This window comes from Rutidosis leptorrhynchoides, chromosome 2, assembly GCF_046630445.1.
Source record: "Rutidosis leptorrhynchoides isolate AG116_Rl617_1_P2 chromosome 2, CSIRO_AGI_Rlap_v1, whole genome shotgun sequence".
Taxonomy (NCBI): Eukaryota; Viridiplantae; Streptophyta; class Magnoliopsida; order Asterales; family Asteraceae; genus Rutidosis; species Rutidosis leptorrhynchoides.
Genome location: NC_092334.1, coordinates 485681904 through 485703926, shown reverse-complemented (window position 1 = coordinate 485703926; position 22023 = coordinate 485681904). Strand labels below are relative to the sequence as shown.

The 22023-nt window shown below is 36.9% G+C and overlaps 1 non-coding gene across 1 annotated transcript; it reads right to left on the bottom strand.

The window, feature by feature from the left end:
• Positions 1 to 9430: 9430 nt before the first annotated feature.
• On the bottom strand, positions 9431 to 9537 carry LOC139895259 (small nucleolar RNA R71). Its single transcript, XR_011775718.1, has one exon. It is a non-coding gene; the product is annotated as a small nucleolar RNA R71 (small nucleolar RNA).
• Between the last annotated feature and the right edge of the window lie 12486 nt (positions 9538 to 22023).

Sequence of the window (22023 nt, the reverse complement as noted above, 5' to 3'; positions counted from 1 at the left end):
CATCTTTGTAGTTTGTTGGTTCATCCAAATCAACCACATAACAACCATCTATGAGAAACCTATATCTCTCAGGAGGATTACTAATTCTACCAGATCTGCGAACGTCTTGTGTATTTTGATCATCCATTTGATCATTCTCAACATTTTCATGTTGAGTGCTAGTGTCAACCAATTTTGTATCATCTACTTGATTTTGAACCTCTTCAAGATCTATCTTCCTTTCACAATTTCCTTCCATTAGGAACTTAGTTTCAAGGAATTCAGCCTTTCGAGCAACAAATACATTTTGCTCGGTTGGATCATAGAAATAGTATCCCATATCATCCTTGGGATATCCTATGAAGATACACTTCGTGGATCGAGCATTCAACTTATTAGGGACGTAACGCTTAGGATAAGCTTCACATCCCCATACCTTTAAGTATGGTAGAGATGGAGGTTTTTCAAACCACATCTCATGAGGAGTTCGTTCCACTTTCTTGGTTGGGGCCATATTTAGAATACGAGCCGCAGAGCATAGACAATAACCCCAAAATGATAGAGGCAACGAGCTTCTAGCCATCATAGATCGAACCATATCCATTAGGGTTCGGTTCCTCCTTTCGAAAACTCCATTAAGTTGGGGTGTCCCGGGTGGAGTAAGTTTTGAGATAATCCCACAACTCCTAAGATGATCTTGGAAAGCATCGCTTAGGTATTCACCTCCTCTATCGGTACGAAGTACCTTGATTGTCTTAATGAGTTGATTTTGTACTTCGTTTTGATATTCCTTGAATGCTTCAAAAGTTTCTTCCTTGTGTCTTAATAAGTAGACATATCCGAAACAACTAAAGTCATCAATGAAAGTAACGAAGTATCTTTCACCATTCCTTGTCATGGGCTTAAAGGGTCCACATACATCCGAATGTATTAATTCCAATAAGTCTTTAGCCCTTTCATAGGTCCCTTTGAAAGGTGATTTAGTCATTTTGCCTTGTAAACAAGATTCACATACATCAAATGAGTCCAGTTCACTTGATTTCAAAAGGCCATTCTTTTGAAGTGTATGCATTCGGTTCTTGTTTATGTGACCAAGGCGACAATGCCATAAGTAGGAATCACTCAAATCCCTTTTGAGTTTCTTGGTGTTTGCATGGAACATTGAGCTATTGCATGATGTGTCATCATGAACCAATTCATAAATTCCATTCGAAGGCGAAGCCTTGAAATAGAACACATTATCTAAAGAAACATGGATATCATCATTAATGAAATTAAAGTTATAACCACATTGTTTCAAATGGGATAAAGAAATAATGTTTCGAGATAAATCGGGCGCATACAAAACATTTTTTAAAATAAGCTCCAAACCACTTGGAAGCTTCAAAACAAAGCCTCCTTGAGCTTTCACTTGCACCCTTGCTCCATTTCCCATGAAGAGACTTGTTGTTCCCGCATCTTGATTACTTCTTTTGAACCCCTGCAAAGAATTGCAAATATGAGTTCCACATCCTGTGTCTAATACCCATGTATTAGAAGAAGTAATACTAAGCTCAACGTATACCATATATACATTACCTGAGGTTTGCCCTGCATCCCTCTTTTCCTTCAACTCCTTTAGGTAGATCGGGCAGTTGCGTTTCCAGTGACCCATTTCACCGCAACCAAAACACGGATCTTCCTTGGGGTTAGCTTTACCGGCAACCTTTTGCTTTTTGTTCTTGTTGGTTGGGGTAACCATATTTCCCTTTCCCTTGCCCTTGCCTTGGTGGGCAGGTGATGTGTATTATCGTGTCTATAATTTATATTGGAAAAATACCAGTTAAATGATTACTACACACTAACGGGCAGTGTACCCGATCGTGTAATAGTATAAAATTAGTAATTCCGAAATCATTCCAAGGACAGTTTTAACGTGAGAATTAAGATTGCAACTAATAAAGTAATTTAAGTTAATCTATGAAAAGCGAAAGTACGAGATAGTTTGTTTTGTGGCTATTTAACGATTAGCCAAATCAAAGATTGATTAAAAGTAAAAGACGATATTTTTGTATTTTTAAGTTTATAAAAATAAATGCTGACTCAACAAAAAATAAAGATATTTGATTTCAATAGATAAAAGAATGTTCGCCTAGATCTCCTGTTCGCAGTGTTGGATGATTTGTTATTACGCACTAGTTCTATTTATCAATGCACGCAATTACAGAGTCAGTTTACCCAGAGTTCTCTTTTAGCAAATACGTCAAACTAGGATTTATTGGCTTAGGGTTCCCTTTCACCAAAGACCTCTTTCGTTTGTGACTTAGTAATTAGCTAATTATAAGATTAAGATTCAATTGGTTACGCGTTCGCTCCACACAATTCACCCCTATTTTGTTCAATCAATGTTACCCGGTTTACCCCCTTGGTCCAGTAAGCACCCAATCGGTTAAGACAAATCAATTGGAAATTAGATCACTAAATTGAAACAGGGTTCCCTTTGTTCAAACAAGATTCACTAATCAACCTAGTAACAATAATCAACACCCACAAGAATGGTTCTTAATCAAAACTCATAATTATCATGCATTAATTAATAAAACATTAAAGTATCATCCAAACACATGCAATTATTCAATCTAGACAAACATTAAAAGCTTAGCCAATCATGGCTAGAACAAAAATCACAAATAAACAATTAAAGGTATTCATAATGATGATAAGAATTAAACCTAATGAATATTGTGTTCTTGATTGATAGACGGATCGAGACTTGTTTCCGGAATGATTGATGTGTTAGAATGACCTTGAGAAACCCCAAAAATCACCTAAGTTCGTCAAAAAGCTGCTGGAAATCGTCTGGATGCAAAAGTGTCAAGTTAGGGTATTTTTCGGGCTTTAAATAGGAAACAAAAACTGAACCGGGCTCAAAGTGGCGCGGCGCGCCAGGCACCCGCGCGGCGCGCCGATACCCTGCGCGGCGCTCCATACAGCTGTGATCTGACTTCTGGATTCCTGAAAACTGTCGAACTGATTTTTATGCCCATTGGAGCGGCGCGCCACCTTTTGGAGCGGCGCTCCAGACCTCTTTTTGCTGAATCTGAGCTGAAAACTCACTAAAATCACCTGTTTTCGAACCAAACTCGAATCAAACCAATCCCTTTCACTTGCTTTCATATAAAATCACTAAAAACCATCAAATTTCTTCAAAATTCATCTCCTTGGTCTTAGAACTCGAACTTTCACAACTCTTATCAAAATATCACCAAATCGTATCCAAAATGACCAAAATGTACCCGATATCGCTAAGGAAAACGCGTATGAAATATGCGATATCAAACAACCCCACACTAGAGTTTTGCTTGTCCTCAAGCAATTAAACTCGAAAATAATCTTTTACCATATGATAACTTCTTCAAACATGTATGTAGAACGAAACGAACAAGAAACCAAACCAACAACTAGCGTGGGCATGATTTGAAGTGAATAACCACCATGGTTCCCACTTGCATTCCTCCGAAATAACTTCCCAAACCGCAATCAATATGTAATGGATATAGTAACCAAAGATAATCTCGAATAACGTACCATACTGATGAAGTAGAGAATCTTGAATCATAAATAAGTCTTCAAAGGAAACGAAAATCGAGTGGGAACCGAGCACCAAAAAGTAGAGCAATCGAACAAATGTGCCAAAAGAGCGCACGGGCTACCCCGCAATTGGTCAAGCCAAGCCTCCCACAGTACCTAACATCGCGAGATGTTGGTAAGAAAATAATGTGCTTAGGAGGATACACATTACGTCCAGATATCATCGATAATCATGAGGTGATCATCTAATCCGTTAAGTCAACCATAAAGATTGAGGTTCATCAGGCTTAAAAGCTGATAGCTTACCTTTCCGGAGGTTATCCACTGGGAATCTGATCAATCACTGACATTTTGTGTATCATGGTGCGCTTCTCATTTGGCTAGCAAATCTCCCTCATTGAGATAAGCTTTGACTACCAGTTTTCCTGTTTGACGTTGAGGCCTGGTAGATTTCCAGTCGATTTTAGCAATGACTTTTTAAGATTTTTCGTCACCCTACAACTGGTCTGGACTACATCTTCTGAAACTAATCAGCAACTGTGTCGTTCGGGAGACTTGACTCCCTTAAGGATGGAAAAGATACATCCTGTGTGGTTAAATAAGGTGGTCGGGTGCAACATTGTCCTTGTTAGGAGAAACAATGAGGATCGCCCTGTTTAAGTTTTCGATCTAGCGCATGGTCCGGTTTCGACCTCACGCCACTATCACCGTTCATACGGTTGACACCCGCCTTGGTGCAGATGACCTACATATGAATTTTAATGTTCATGTAGGATTTCACATTCAAAATAATGAACATGTTTTGAAAGTTCAAGACTTTCTCCTCTAACAGTACCTCATCGTGAAATGATGGGTAATGAAATGGTACGCTTAAGAGGTATACGTACCAAGTGAAACGGTCGGAAGACTTTACTTCCTTAATGAGTAGATCTGAGTCACTCGGAAGTGCCAATCTATTTCAATTGACACCGGTTTGCCTACTTCCCACATGACAAGCTTTTCTGCTTGTTTTAAGAAAGGTAATAAGTAGATACTACCCTTCCAATAAATCCCAAAAACCTTTGGGTGCCATAGCTTTTGGCTATGGGTTGTGTTGTCTAAGCAAACACAAGCACGTAGCTATTGCTCCTAAATAGGACAGCACTGGTGAAACTCGAGGCTCCTCTTCCCACAGTATCACACCATTAGATGATGTAATAATAAAATGATATAGTTTCGGAAGTCTGCTATACCAAGTAACCAAAAGTTTGTGATCTGGCACGTGATTCGGTCACAATCACGCTATGCAATCACCGCTCTCTCACAGTTTACACCCGTTTTGGTGCAGGTGACCTACTATTGAGTTCCCCGAACTCGTAGGATTTCATGTCCAATGGTAATGAACATGTGGAACACTTTTGGCTTCTTTGAAAACGCGAATTATACCATAAAATACCAAGCCAATTATCAAAATAAAGGTTTTGGCCGAATTTTCAATTGTTTTTCTATTTTTTTTTCTTTTTCTACTAACTTTTCTCAATTTTTTTTTTTTTTTTTTTTTTTTTTTTTTTTTACGACCAAAACCCTGTGAACGTCAAGTCTTTTAATATCAAAACTAGTATGATGATGATTTCATTAACAACCAACCCGAGAGATTTTACATCCCCACCCCACACTAGAGATCAAGTAATGTCCCCATCACTTGAGATCAAAAATAGATGAAAATTGAAATGGTAAGAAAAATAAAAACTTATCGAGTTAACCACTATTCGTGGAATGACAGTGACAGATGGCGCTGAACTGACTGCCAGCATAAGAACATCGTCCATTCCCGATCCTTACACCAATATCATCAATCAAGTAGTTTTGCTGAACTTAATGCCAGACTTGAAAAAGTGTTTCACCAACAAACCTAAGAAAATAAAAGCATACGAACTACATAAACGGGACAAGGTGGCACCACCCGGTACCGAAACACCTTGTCCCCGAATAAATCCACAGTACATAGGCAAAATATAAAATTATCCAAGTACAAACCAACGAAACGGAAATAGTTTAAAACAAATACAACATAACATGCGCAACAATCAATCACTGCTCGGCCAAAAATCTCGGGTAGGGTCCCAGTTCACACCATACGTATCCTGACAAGCTTGGTGATAAGGCTAAAAAGGAACATATATTTCATAGCATTATCCCCCAAGAAAGACAAGATTTTAGTTGCAATTGTTCCATTTTCAAGTGATATTCGTTTATATTAAATAAGTGCGAAGACAAAAGGCAGATTCGACAAATTGAAGACAAAAAGGTCCAAAAAGCTCAAAAGTACAAGATACAATTAAAAAGGTTCAAATTATTGATGAAGAACGTCTAAAAATGACAAGAGTACAAGTTACAAAACGCAAAGTACACGATATAAAATTGTACGAAAGGGCGTTCGAAAATCCGGAACCGAGGCATGAACCAACTTTCAGCGCTCGACGCAACGGTGTAAAAATTACGAGTCAACTATGCACAAGAATAAAATATAATATTTAAATAATTCATAATAAGAATAATATTAAATAATAAAAAGTTTTTAATTGAGCATAGTTCAGGGGTCGTAAATGAAAATTCAATTTCATATTTTGCCTATAAAAGGCGATGATTTACGATCAAAATAAGGGACGACCTTTTTCTATCAATTTTCTATCGATCCATCTATCTATTATCAATATCAATTATCAATATCTATATTCTATATCTCTATCATAATGTTAACTTAATAAGATATAACAATAATCTTAATTTTAATTTTAAATTATGATAATAATAAGATTTATGATAGAGATCTTTTGAGTGTGTAAGTCGAAATTCTGTCCGTGTAACGCTACGCTATTTTTAATCATTGTAAGTTATGTTCAACTTTTTTATATTAATGTCTCGTAGCTAAGTTATTATTATGGTTATTTAAAACGAAGTAATCATGATGTTGGGCTAATTACTAAAATTGGGTAATTGGGCTTTGTACCATAATTGGGGTTTGGACAAAAGAACGACACTTGTGGAAATTAGACTATGAGCTATTAATGGGCTTTATATTTGTTTAACTAAATGATAGTTTGTTAATGTTAATATAAAGATTTACAATTGGGCGTCCCTATAAATTACCATATACACTCAATCGGACACGATGTGCGGGGTATTTATATGTACGAATAATCGTTCATTTAACCGGACACGGGAATGGATTAATAGCCACTAGAATAATTAAAACAGGGGTGAAATTATGTACAAGGACACTTGGTATAATTGATAACAAAATATTAAAACCTTGGGTTACACTCAGTCGACATCCTGGTGTAATTATTAAACAAAGTATTAAAATCTTGTTACAGTTTAAGTCCCCAATTAGTTGGAATATTTAACTTCGGGTATAAGGATAATTTGACGAGGATACTCGCACTTTATATTTATGACTGATGGACTGTTATGGACAAAAACCAAACGGACATATTAAATAATTCAGGACAAAGGACAATTAACCCATGGGCATAAAACTAAAATCAACACGTCAAACATCATGATTACGGAAGTTTAAATAAGCATAATTCTTTTATTTCATATTTAATTTCCTTTATTTTATATTTAATTGCACTTTTAATTATCGTACTTTTTAATTATCGCAAGTTTATTTTATCGCACTTTTATTATTCGCAATTTCATTATCGTTATTTACTTTATGCTTTAATTTAAGTCTTGTATTTATTTTTAATATTTTACATTTGGTTTTAAGTGCGACTAAAGTTTTAAAATCGACAAACCGGTCATTAAACGGTAAAAAACCCCCCTTTATAATAATAATACTACTTATATTATATATTTTTGTAAAAATATAGTTTTATAAAAATATAGTGTTAAACTTCACTGCGTCCCTGTGGAACGAACCGGACTTACTAAAAACTACACTACAGTACGATTAGGTACACTGCCTATAAGTGTTGTAGCAAGGTTTAGGTATTTTCCATCCGTAAAAATAATAAAACTTGTGTAAAATTTCGTCGAATTTCGTATTAAAAATAAACACTATTTCGTACCCCTCGCGACACACATCAAGTTTTTGGCGCCGCTGCCGGGGAGCGCTAAAACGCTATATTTTTAATTATAATAATATTGAAATAAAATATAATAATATAATAATATTGAAATAGAATATAATAATATAATAATATTGAAATAGAATATAATAATATAATAATATTTTAGAATCAAAATTTGATACGTAAAGTTTTAAAAAGTCGTATTTATTAAATACTTTAGGGGTATATTATGTAACTTGTAATTAATAATTTCTATCATATCGCTTTCATGTGAATAGTAAATTAATTAATTTCTTTTCATTTACTATTCATGAATAGTAAATGAATTAAAAAAAAAAGTTTTGAAAAAAAATAATAATTATAAAAAAATTATTAATTTGTAAAAAAAAATCGTTTTTAAAAAAAAAAAAAAAAAGTTGTAAAAAAAAACGTTTTTTTTAAGAAAAAAAAATTCGTTTTTAAAAAAAAAAAAAAAAATTGTAAAAAAAAAAAATTCGTTTTTTTTAAAAAAAAAAAAAATTTAAAAAAAATTTTTTTTTTTAAAAAAATAATAAATAATAATTTTTTTTTTAAGTTTTATTACCTTTAGATTTTTAGACTATAGTTGCAACTTTTAGTATTAAGTTTAGTTTTGCCATAGTTATTTTTACTTCTAGAATTTTTAGGCTTTGCCGTAAAATCCCTTAAGTGCTTATTCCTTAGACTAAGTTTTAGGTGCTTTAGAATTTTACGACGCCGTATTTCGCACTACTTTCTTATTTTTATTTTTCGACGCCTATTTTTTGACCTTTTTATTTTTCGACACTTTTCGACGCGCAATCTTTTTCTCTCTTATTTCTCGCCATTCTAGTTTTTAGGACTTAGAATTTTTTCTACTTCTTCTCTAAATTTCTTAAAATTACGAAAATTTATTTTAAGTGGTTAAATTGATAGACATCAAAATTTTCTGGTTCGTAGTAATAGTTGGATTTGTACGTGGACCGGGTTATTGGAGCCAAACAGTACTCAATTATATTGAGACCAAACGAATCCTGCCCCTCTGCTGCATCTTTTGGCTATTCGAAACGTGGGCAAAATCAGAAAAGTCTATTAATTGGATAACTTATTATAATTTTTCTTTCCTTTTTAAAAACTAATAGGATATTCAGTGAATGCACTGAGCAAGACGTTCGCCGCCGGTCATACGTTCACCACCTGTAACTCGATCAAGACATCTAGCAAATATTGTCGCCGTTGATTTTTCTTTAGAATCGTCATCTAGTCGAACAAGAACTCCAACTCAAATTTTCGATAATCCATCTTTTGAACCCGACTTCACAATTAAGAACCCGGAGCATATTCAAGGACAATTCCAAGATCTTGAACCACTAATTATTCCTCCTGAACCACAAACCGTTAAATCAGAATCTTCTAGTGATTCGGATTCAACAAATTCAAATATGGAAGTAACGGAACTTCTAAGTATGGAAGATCGAATGAGAGCCAAACGCACTGGCCAAGGTCATGCAATTATTCAACCAAACGTTAATGCGCCAGATTATGAAATCAAAGGACAAATTCTACACATGGTAACTAATCAGTGCCAATATAGTGGTACGCCAAAAGAAGATCCCAACGAACATCTTCGAACCTTTAATAGGATTTGTACTCTATTTAAGATTAGAGAAGTTGAGGATGAACAGATCTATCTCATGTTGTTTCCCTGGACTTTAAAGGGAGAAGCCAAAGATTGGTTAGAATCGTTACCTGAAGGGGCGATTGACACATGGGATGTTTTAGTTGAAAAATTTCTTAAACAATTCTTTCCGGCATCCAAAGTCGTGAGACTTCAAGGAGAAATTGTTACGTTCAAACAAAAGCCAAATGAAACATTATATGAGGCGTGGACAAGATTCGGAAGGATGTTGAGAGGATGTCCTCAACACGGTTTAGATACTTATCAAATAGTACAAATATTCTACCAAGGTGTCAACGTTGCTACACGAAAAGACATAGACATAACAGCTGGTGGTTCCATTATGAAGAAAACCGCAACTGAAGCTTACAAAATCATTGATAACACAGCCTCCCACTCACATGAGTGGCATCAAGAAAAAGATATCTTTCGATCATCTAAAGCGGCTAGAGCCGATTCTAGCCATGACTTTGATTCCGTTTCCGCAAAAATAGATGCTTTCGAAAGACGAATGGAAAAGATGAATAAAGATATTCACGCAATACGAATCAGTTGTGAGCAATGCGGTGGACCACACTTATTGAAAGATTGTCACATTGAACCAACATTGGAACAACGAGAGAATGTTTCCTATATGAACCAAAGGCCTGGAAATAATTATCAAAATAATTATCAACCGCCAAAGTTAAACTTAAATCGAAATCAAAACATTCTTTACAATCCAAAAGGACCCGAAAATAACTGGTATAACCAACAAGGTCCGAATAACCAACCGACTCAAAACAACACTTTCAATCAACAAAGACCTAGCTTGTATAAACCACCACAACAACCCGAAGAGAAAAAGCCAAATCTAGAAGAAATGATGGCAAAGCTGATTGAATCTCAAACACAATTCATTACATCTCAAACCCAAACGAACGAGAGGTTTGATCAGTCATTAAGAACTCAACAAGCTTCCATTTTGAATCTTGAAAAACACGTAGGTACTCTTGCTAGCATGATGAGTGAGAGGGAACAAGGAAAGCTACCGAGTAATACTGAAGTAAATCCTCAGAATGAGAATGTTAATATGGTTTCAACGAATTCTGAAAAATCAGCACCAGAAGATGGGAAGGTTTTAGATGAGAGTAACAATGAAGAAGTTACACCACCACCACCACCACCCGAGTATGTAAAGCCAATGGTGGCACCATACAAACCACCCATCCCGTTTTCAAGAAAAGGAGTTGAGTATGAGCAAGTGATAGGTAATAAAGATTGTGATACCTCTGGAAAGAAGAAGAAGAAAAAGAATAAGAAAGTGCAAGAAACAAAAGCCGTAAATATAAACCCGGTGAAGATAGTTCCACCAAAACCTCCACCTAGGGTAGGTGATCCGGGTGAATTTATTGTTCCTTGTCTACTTAGTGATTGTGTCATGTATGATGCACTAGCAGATTTAGGTGCAAGTGTAAGTGTTATGCCTCTTTCCTTATATAAGAGATTAGGTGTAGGTAAGTTAAGTCCAACGGATATGAGTGTTCGACTCTTTGATCAAACCATTAAGCACCCAGTTGGAATTGCTGACAACCTACCCGTTCAAGTAGGCAATTTAACCTTTCTAGTCGAATTTATTGTCATTGACATAGAAGAGGACCCAAACATTCCTCTAATTTTAGGTCGGCCATTCTTAGCGTCCACCAAGGCGTTATTTGATGTAGGAAATGGAAGAATGACACTTAAAAGTGGTGACAAATCAATCACCTTTATGATTCGAAAGTCTAAATCTCCACCAGCCAAAACCGTTGAACCAGTAAAAACAATTGGTAAGAACCATGTGGTTTTACCAACTCCAACGGTAATACTTAGCAATAATGAAACGCCTAAGTGTGGGGAAAATGAAGTAACACCTAATGATGACATGATAACAAAGAACCCCATTGTTGATACGAAATTAAATGATCCCGTTATTAATAGTTCAATGAAGAAACTTATTAAACGGATTCGCGATGCTAGAACCAAGGGGAACTTTAAGTTATGTAACCGGTTAGTATCCAATCTATCACCTAAAGAAAAGGAGAAACTAGTTGAAATTGTGGATATTACACAGGAATCCGACCAATGGCTTAAAAAAAAGTCACGGATATGCAAGTTGATTATGGACCAAGAGAAATTAACGATGAAGTTAATCACAATTTTGACACCACGGCTACCTAAGTGTGGGGAGATTCAAATGTTCTAAAAAGAAAATGCTATCTAGAGTTAGTTGTTTTGTTCTCGTGTAGTTCCGAGAATGGAACCCGATTGGTCTTTTCCGCTAGCAGACACTAAAGAACTAGTTTTCTCCCTCCATTCTGAATTTTTGTTTTGTAGTTTTTTTTTATGAAATTAATATGCATTTTAATTTAAGTTTTTAAAAACAAAATTTACTTTAATTCATTAAGTTTAAAAAATGATTTCTAAAATTCGTCGTGAGTTAAAGACTAGGTCGTTGAGCCGAAATTACTTTACCCGAGGGCGGGGCGACAAATTTTGTTATCATTATTTTTAATTTTATTGATCTAAAGGATGCCAAAAATATTATATATTATAAATTTTTGAACGTGGGGTTATGTACCAAACTTCAAAAATATGTATATATATGTTTGTATTTTATGTTATGTACACAACAGGGTAAAACAGCGCACTTTCAAAGACTGTCATGAAGTTCAGCAAAAGCTACTAATTTTGACGACAAGACGCAAAATATCAAATGTGATATGACAACAACATGTTTGCAAACTCGGTATTTTTAATCACTTTTCTACACTAATCACCCTCGTGAATTTATAATTAGAGTCTAATTTCATGCAAATGAGGGCATTGCATGATCTTAAGTGTGGGGAAGGGTTATAAATTCTCTCAGGTTTACACTTAGTTTATTTGCCAAATTTTGTGAAAATTTGAAAAATTTTCAATTAAATGAACTCAAAATCATGTTTATACATATTTTTGAACGATGAAAACTAGGTGATAATACCGAAATTATCGTTACCTCGAAAAGGACATAAATTGAGAAACACCCTAAAACGCTTGAATTCATTTAAAATGAAATAGAAGAAAATAAAAAGGCAAAGAAAGAAACTAAGTGTGGGAAGAATGTACCAAGTTATTCAATGTAAAACATATATCACATATTTTTGTACAAGATTATTGCAGGTACTTTTGCTTTGGACGATACTAATCAGTTTTACCCGGTTTACTGTAATACATTTGAAAGAAAGATGGATCTACACGATGAATCAATTCCATCATTAAAAGGAAGTAAAGTCTTCCGAAAAAGACACGCGCTTCTTGATTTAGGTCAAGAAGTTATCGTCCAGACCAGCTGTAGGTTGACGAAAAATCTAGAAAAGTCATCTCTAAAATCAGCAGGAAATCCACGGACCTCAGCATCAAACAGGGTCGCCAAGTGGTCAGATTTATCCTAACCATGAGAAGGATTTATCTCGTACAATGGGGGGGCACCGTGCAAATTAGCTTGATAAGACTAATGAATCAGATCCCCAGAAAGGATAATCTCCTTAAAGATTAAAAATCAGCTTTTAAGCCTGATATTACTCAATCCTTGAGATTGACCTTAAAGATTGAGAATTCAAACTCATGGAATTCAATGATATCTAAACTCGAGCTTGAACGAGAAAATATTTTGATCAAAATTAAAACCGATTTGTTTTCTAAAAATCCATTTTCAATGCATTCATTACCATTGAACGTAAAATCCTGGGAATTCAACAGAATTCATTAGGTTACCTGAACCAAATCGGGTGTCAACCGTAAGAACGGTGGTTGCATAGCATGGTCGGAGACAGGACCTTGTGCCAGACCGAAAAATCATAGGATGATCTTTACTATTGCTCCTACCAAGGATAGTACTAGCATCCGACACGTAATTAGACCATGAACAAATGCATGTCATTAGACATTGCCTTAACAGTTTCTTGTTCATCGCTTTCCTTTACAACCGGACGGTAGTTTACCGAAAGGTAATATACGGGACAAATAAACTGGATGTGTGCTTTCCGATACAGGGATAGCAGTGGATTACACGAGCCTAAAAGTTTTTAGCTAAACTATTGATCCACAAATATATTTTGCAACACCGATGGTGGGTCAAATCAGAAAACTTGTCTAGGGTAAAATGTAGCTTGAATTTTTAAAAGATCAAATGTTTTCATAAAGATCCAATTTCCTAAAGGATCTACATTTTTATAGTCATGTGGGACTGTAAACCGCCTTTCAAATGTGCACTTTACTTTGGAAACCGAAAGTAAATCGGCTATTTGATTGCAAGTGTCATTGACCTAAACCCAAGGCAACTGTGGATGACACACCCACCTTTAACCATGGTTCTATTGTTAATATCATTGTTTATACCGCTCTATCAAAATCACTGATGTACAAAGTGTGAAGAATAAAGAAGTGATTCTAGTATTTCAAGACTATATTGCTTGAGGACAAGCAACGCTCAAGTGTGGGGATATTGATAAGGCTAAAAAGGAACATATATTTCATAGCATTATCCCCCAAGAAAGACAAGATTTTAGTTGCAATTGTTCCATTTTCAAGTGATATTCGTTTATATTAAATAAGTGCGAAGACAAAAGGCAGATTCGACAAATTGAAGACAAAAAGGTCCAAAAAGGTCAAAAGTACAAGATACAATTAAAAAGGTTCAAATTATTGATGAAGAACGTCTAAAAATGACAAGAGTACAAGTTACAAAACGCAAAGTACACGATATAAAATTGTACGAAAGGGCGTTCGAAAATCCGGAACCGAGGCATGAACCAACTTTCAGCGCTCGACGCAACGGTGTAAAAATTACGAGTCAACTATGCACAAGAATAAAATATAATATTTAAATAATTCATAATAAGAATAATATTAAATAATAAAAAGTTGTTAATTGAGCATAGTTCTGGGGTCGTAAATGAAAATTCAATTTCATATTTTGCCTATAAAAGGCGATGATTTACGATCAAAATAAGGGACGACCTTTTTCTATCAATTTTCTATCGATCCATCTATCTATTATCAATATCAATTATCAATATCTATATTCCATATCTCTATCATAATGTTAACTTAATAAGATATAACAATAATCTTAATTTTAATTTTAAATTATGATAATAATAAGATTTATGATAGAGATCTTTTGAGTGTGTAAGTCAAAATTCTGTCCGTGTAACGCTACGCTATTTTTAATCATTGTAAGTTATGTTCAACTTTTTTATATTAATGTCTCGTAGCTAAGTTATTATTATGGTTATTTAAAACGAAGTAATCATGATGTTGGGCTAATTACTAAAATTGGGTAATTGGGCTTTGTACCATAATTGGGGTTTGGACAAAAGAACGACACTTGTGGAAATTAGACTATGAGCTATTAATGGGCTTTATATTTGTTTAACTAAATGATAGTTTGTTAATGTTAATATAAAGATTTACAATTGGGCGTCCCTATAAATTACCATATACACTCAATCGGACACGATGGGCGGGGTATTTATATGTACGAATAATCGTTCATTTAACCGGACACGGGAATGGATTAATAGCCACTAGAATAATTAAAACAGGGGTGAAATTATGTACAAGGACACTTGGTATAATTGATAACAAAATATTAAAACCTTGGGTTACACTCAGTCGACATCCTGGTGTAATTATTAAACAAAGTATTAAAATCTTGTTACAGTTTAAGTCCCCAATTAGTTGGAATATTTAACTTCGGGTGTAAGGATAATTTGACGAGGATACTCGCACTTTATATTTATGACTGATGGACTGTTATGGACAAAAACCAAACGGACATATTAAATAATTCAGGACAAAGGACAATTAACCCATGGGCATAAAACTAAAATCAACACGTCAAACATCATGATTACGGAAGTTTAAATAAGCATAATTCTTTTATTTCATATTTAATTTCCTTTATTTTATATTTAATTGCACTTTTAATTATCGTACTTTTTAATTATCGCAAGTTTATTTTATCGCACTTTTATTATTCGCAATTTCATTATCGTTATTTACTTTATGCTTTAATTTAAGTCTTGTATTTATTTTTAATATTTTACATTTGGTTTTAAGTGCGACTAAAGTTTTAAAATCGACAAACCGGTCATTAAACGGTAAAAAACCCCCCTTTATAATAATAATACTACTTATATTATATATTTTTGTAAAAATATAGTTTTATAAAAATATAGTGTTAAACTTCACTGCGTCCCTGTGGAACGAACCGGACTTACTAAAAACTACACTACAGTACGATTAGGTACACTGCCTATAAGTGTTGTAGCAAGGTTTAGGTATTTTCCATCCGTAAAAATAATAAAACTTGTGTAAAATTTCGTCGAATTTCGTATTAAAAATAAACACTATTTCGTACCCCTCGCGACACACATCACTTGGTACGGGTCATATGAAGGATCCGGTCTTGGAGGAGTAACAGACGTATAATCGGGAATGGTAGTTCGCATCGGAATATACGCCTCCGGGTTATGACGCATCTGACGCTGAATTTGTCGCTGATGGATCTCCCACTGATTGTGGGCCCTAATTCCCCTAACATCGTACTCAACCCTATCAACACGCTCTCCCAAATGACCCAACTCTGTTCCAAACTGTCCTAGTGTTGTGTTAATCGACCCATAATTTTGTTGGTGCCAAGTCATCAAATCCTCATTATGCCTACGCTGCTCTGCCAACATCCGATGATTATGCTCCACCTGAGCATCATATGCTGACCTGCTGTCCCTATACTCGATATGAAGACCGTCGACACTGTTCACCAACGAATTCCAACTCTCTTCACCCATTGACCACGTACCCTGTACGTTCGCACCACTTGAGCTACCAGCCTCATATGTGGATCGACTAGCCCCACGTCCACGTCCACGACCTGCACCTTCACCTGGCTGTTGCTGTTGCTCTTCATCAGACCACAAAAACCAACCCGCTGGACCACGACGAATAAACTCAGCCTTAAAGAAAAATAGAATATTGGTGGGCATCGCCTCAACTCCCACCACATCACACCTACTCGTCGGGACCGAAAATGCCCGAGCTAACCTAGTAACAAAATGCCCACCTAACAATGGGCGTTCCGTATGGTTGTCCAGTCCGATTTCCTGCAACCATACCCCTAACATACATGGGACATCGATCGGCTCCCTCAGTTTAATTTGTTGTAGGATCCAAAGATCTCTTCGCTGAATTTTGTTCGCGTTTCTCCCCGCCATAAACATCGTAGCGATCATCTTAAAAATTATTCGATCCTCAGGAAGTCTAAGCATCGACTGAACACTTCGACTCGAACTAAACGGACCAGCACTAGCAGTTGCCACAGTCGGCCAATAATCACTTTCACTGAAAACTTGCTCCCCAAACACTCTGCAATTCATCAAATGCCATTTCAAATCATTATCAGTCAACTCAGGATATAGATCTAATGCCCGAGCCAACTCAACTTTAGACTTGCGACGCTGTAACCCGCCAAGCCTAAACGTCAAGAAATCTGCCTCGGTTGGAGAGACTCGAAGTCGACAGCTAACAGTTGAGAAAAACTCTATAGTTATCTGCTCATAAATATCTTCATTAATCTCAAATAACCTTTCATAAGGTCTCAACTCATTACCCCCATAAACTACCCACAAGTAACGATGCAACTCCCGAACAATATTAGGACCCGCTGATGAAAGATGCGACCAATCTAAATAATAAGTTCGCTCAATTGAACGAGCGCTATTTGTTGTGAACCTTTCCTCCAAATCCTCATCATTCGAGATGTGAGATAACCATAATTCAGGATTATTCGGTGGTTGCCTTGGTTGTTCCTGGGTTCCTCTTGATCTCTACATTCATGAAACAAGTAAAGAAAACAAAACACCAAACTCAAAAGTTAGTGTTAGTCATAATAATAAATACCAAGTACCATTCACAACCAAACCATGTTTCATGTCAATCCACTTTTAAAAACAATCTCCAAGTTAACAAATAAAACTTGTAAAACAATGCCAAGACCACAATCTATCTCATATCATACTATCATGTAAACCAATTCATCATATCAACTACGCTCACTTAACACCGTTACCAAAATATTAGCAAACACGACTACTCATAACACTTCTTAACTTCCAAAAATCTAGAAAAGTTCATCACGTGTGCCAATCTTAACCAATGCAAATTACTACCACCAACATGCTCATCACAACTCAAAAATACATGTTTCATCCTCACTAGCATGGCATCATACACAACTAAACCAATTTTACATCAAGTCATTCAAACCATTATGACCCGCCCATATGAACACAACCCACACTAGTTCAAAAACACATAAAGGATTCAAGAACTAAATCAATTTCAAGCTTAGAACACCTTAATCACCTACAAATTCGCAATTCTCAAATATACAAACCCTAGATCAATTGCAATTTCTAAAAACACCAAGTAAATCATGCAATTAAAGCATATAATGATCATCTAACAAAACCCATCACTAATTAGAACACAAAATCCCAATTAAAGAAACCCCACACTAATTCATCACAAAAATCAAAGATTAAGCAATTAATTACATACAATAAGATGAAATTAGTAAGATAGGAAACAAAATCGGACCTTTGGGTTAACCATTCTTGCAAGATTTGAAGTTAATTGCACAAGAAACTTAAGACTTGAAAATTAGGGTTTGTAAGATCTATGTGTTTGTAGGTGTAAAAGAGGTGTTGTGAATGAAAAGAATGAAGGAATGGAGAGTAAATACAGCTGGTACCCGTTTTTTATTTTGTGTGGTGGAGAAAATTCGGATTTATTTCAATTAAAAAGCAAAGAATGCTGCCCGACAGGAATCGCGCGGCGAGCCAGGTATTCGCGCGGCGCTACAAAGAGCCGCGCGGCGCGCCATATAACTAAAAATCGAGGTCGAGAGTTTTCAAATATCTGGCACAGCAGGCTTTTTTTATGTGGAGCGGCGGGCAAAAATACGAAGCGGCGCCCCAAATGCTGTTTTCTCAAAAATTCGCAATTTTAAGCCATGTTAACCCATTTTCTCAACCTAAAAACCCCCAAACAACCCCCAAACAACCCCAACAAAAATCTGAGCATGATCACATTGCACATATCATCAAACAAGCACAAAACATACAAACTATACAACAATGTGAAGTTTATTACCGAGTCATTCACAAGACTCGTTTCCAACTTCAAGTAACTTTAGGATCGGGTTCAACGTGAACCCCATCATCAATCTCCAATGGACCATCGAAATATTTCTTCACACAATGTCCATTAACCTTAAAGGTCGTAGCACTAGCATTTTTCAACTCAATCGCACCGTAAGGGTACACCTTAACCACCACAAATGGTCCCGTCCACCGGGACTTAAGTTTTCCCGGTAAAAGCTTCAATCTAGAGTTAAACAAGAGCACTCGATCGCCCTCATTAAACTCTTTCGGACCCTTTAACCTTCTATCATGCCATAGCTTGGTTTTCTATTTATAAATTAACGAATTCTCATATGCATCAAGGCGTAATTCACCAAGCTCATTCAATTGCCCCGCCCTTAGGCGGTCGGCTTCCTTCAAATCTAAATTGCACTTTTTAAGCGCCCACATAGCCTTATGCTCAATCTCCAACGGGAGATGGCACACTTTTCCATAAACCAACCGATAAGGAGTGGTACCAATTGGCGTTTTGTTGGCGGTTCTAAACGCCCACAAAGCTTCATCGAGCTTATTCGCCCACTACTTCGGATTCGACCCCACAGTCTTCTCAAGAATCCCTTTGAGAGCTCGATTGGTATTCTCAACTTGTCCGCTCATTTGGGGATGGTATGAAGTAGAAACTTTATGGAGAACTCCATATCGCTTCAATACCTTCTCCATTTGAGCGTTACAAAAATGAGTACCCCTATCGCTAATTAAAGCTTTAGGAGTTCCAAATCGAGAGAATAAACGCTTAAGGAAGCAAATCACAACTCGTGCATCATTTTTGGGTAAAGCTTGCGCTTCGGCCCATTTAGACACGTAGTCAATTGCAACGAGTATGTAACTAAAATTCTGAGATTTCGGAAATGGCCCCATAAAGTCAATTCCCCAAACGTCAAATACTTCGCAAACTTGGATGCTCTATTGAGGCATCTCGTCCCGTTTGTTGACTTTACCGACCCTTTGACAAGAATCGCACGACTTGCAAATCCGGTGGGCATCCTTGAAAATTGTCGACCAAAAGAAGCCGGCATCATAGACTTTACACCTCGTGATTTGGGGTCCAAAATGCCCACCGGTAGGCCCACTATGGCACTTGGTCAAAATACGCATACACTCCTCACCGGAAACGCACCGGCGGATAACCCCATCGGGACAACAACGAAAAAGATAGGGAGCCTCCCAGAAATAGTACTTAAGGTCACTGAAGAATTTCTTCCTCTTTTGATGCGACCACCCTTTTTCCAAGAATTCTCCAACGAGATAATTAGCTATGTCCATGTACCACGGTTCGTCCACCTTGTCCATCGCCATGAGATATTCATCGGGAAAATCATCATGGATATCCGATTCGTGAAGGACTTCGAGATTTGGGTTCTCGAGTCTAGACAAGTGGTCAGCCGCTAGATTTTCAGCACCCTTTTTATCCCGGATCTCGATGTCGAATTCTTGCAAAAGCAAGATCCATCTAAATAGTCGAGGTTTCGCATCTGGTTTCGAAAATAGGTACTTCAGAGCAGAATGATCCATAAAAACAGTAGTCTTAGATAAGACTAAGTAGGACCGGAATTTATCAAACGAAAAGACCACCGCAAGGAGCTCCTTTTCAGTGGTAGTATAATTCAATTGTGCTCCCTGCAAGGTCTTTCTTGCATAGTAGATGGGTCGAAAATGTTTCTCGACCCTTTGACCCAAAACAGAGCCAACAGCAAAATCGGAAGCATCGCACATAAGCTCGAATGGAAGGGACCAATTCAGAGCAATTATGATTGGTGCATTGATCAGTTTCTCCTTAAGAAGATCAAATGCCTTTTGGCACTCATCGGAGAAATTCCACGGCGTGTCCTTTTCGAGGAGTTTGTTCATAGGGTTAGCAATTTTAGAAAAATCTTTAATAAATCACCGGTAAAAACCGGCGTGCCCGAGAAAACTCCGAACACCCTTAACATCGGTGGGAGGTGGAAGGTTCTTAATAGCCATTACCTTCACGGGATCCACCTCGATACCGTCCCTAGAAATCTTGTGCCCGAGAACTATGCCCCCTTGTACCATGAAATGGCACTTTTCCCAATTGAGCATAAGATTAGACTTCTCACACCGTTCCAACATCCGTTCTAAATTAAGAAGGCATGAATCAAAAGTGTCACCGAAGACCGAAAAGTCATCCATGAACACCTCCATGAAATCCTCTATCATATCGTGGAATATGGCCATCATGCACCTTTGAAAAGAGGCCGGAGCATTGCAAAGGCCAAAGGGCATGCGTCGGTATGAAAATGTGCCATACGGGCACGTGAAAGTAGTTTTCTCCTGGTCCTCGGGTGAGATAGAAATTTGGAAATATCCCGAAAAACCATCAAGAAAACAATAAAAGCTGTTTCCCACTAACCTCTCTAGCATTTGATCCATGAAAGGTAACGGGAAGTGGTCTTTACGTGTGGCGTCGTTCAACTTTCGATAGTCAATACAAACACGCCACCCCGTGACAGTCCAAGTGGAAATTAAATCGTTTTTATCATTGGTGGTAATAGTAATACCACCTTTCTTAGGTACACAGTGTACCGGGCTAATCCAAGGACTGCCAGAGATCGGGTAAATCAGACCTGCATCGAGGAGCTTAATGATCTCTTTCTTCACGACATCTTGCATGTGCTGGTTCAACCTCCTTTGACGTTGCACCACAGGTTTGGAGTTATCCTCCATTAGGATTTTATGGGTGCAATAGGAGGGACTAATACCCTTAATGTCATGAATTTTCCACGCAATGGCCGGTTTATGAACCTGCAGCATGGTTACAAGCTCAGTTTTCTAACCTGTAGTAAGAGAAGAAGAAATAATTACCGGAAGCTTAGACTCCTCCTGCAAATAAGCGTATTCCAAATGATCTAGAAGTGGCTTCAATTCTAACTCGGGAGGTTCTTCAATTGAAGACTTGCTCCGGTAATCCGCATCACGCTCGAGTTCTTTGAACTCCTCCTCAGTCGGCTCATAGCCGTTTTCCATCAAGGTGGTTAAAATATCCACCTCCTCAACCTGCAACTCTTCATCAATTTCAACCAATGAACACTCTCCTGAACCCTGTAACTCTGGGAATTCCTACAACAACTCAGAGTGGACATTCACAGTGTTAAGAAAATAGCATACATCATCGGTGTACGCAGGGTATTTTAAAGTATGGTCGATTGAGAAAGTTGCATGCAAATTATCTATCCGAAGGGTCAACTGTTGGCCATATACATCAATGATACACCTAGTAGTATTTAAAAATGGCCGACCCAAAATCAGTGGAATCCTATCATCCACTTCCATATCTAACACCACGAAATTGGCCGGGAAAACCAACGACCCGGTCTTAACTAGCATATTCTCGATAATTCCACGAGGGAATTTAATAGAGCGGTCCGCTAGCTGAATAGCCGTACGCGTGGGTTTCAACTCCCCGGGGTCTAGCTTCAAATAAATAGAATAGGGCATTAAATTTATGCTAGCCCCC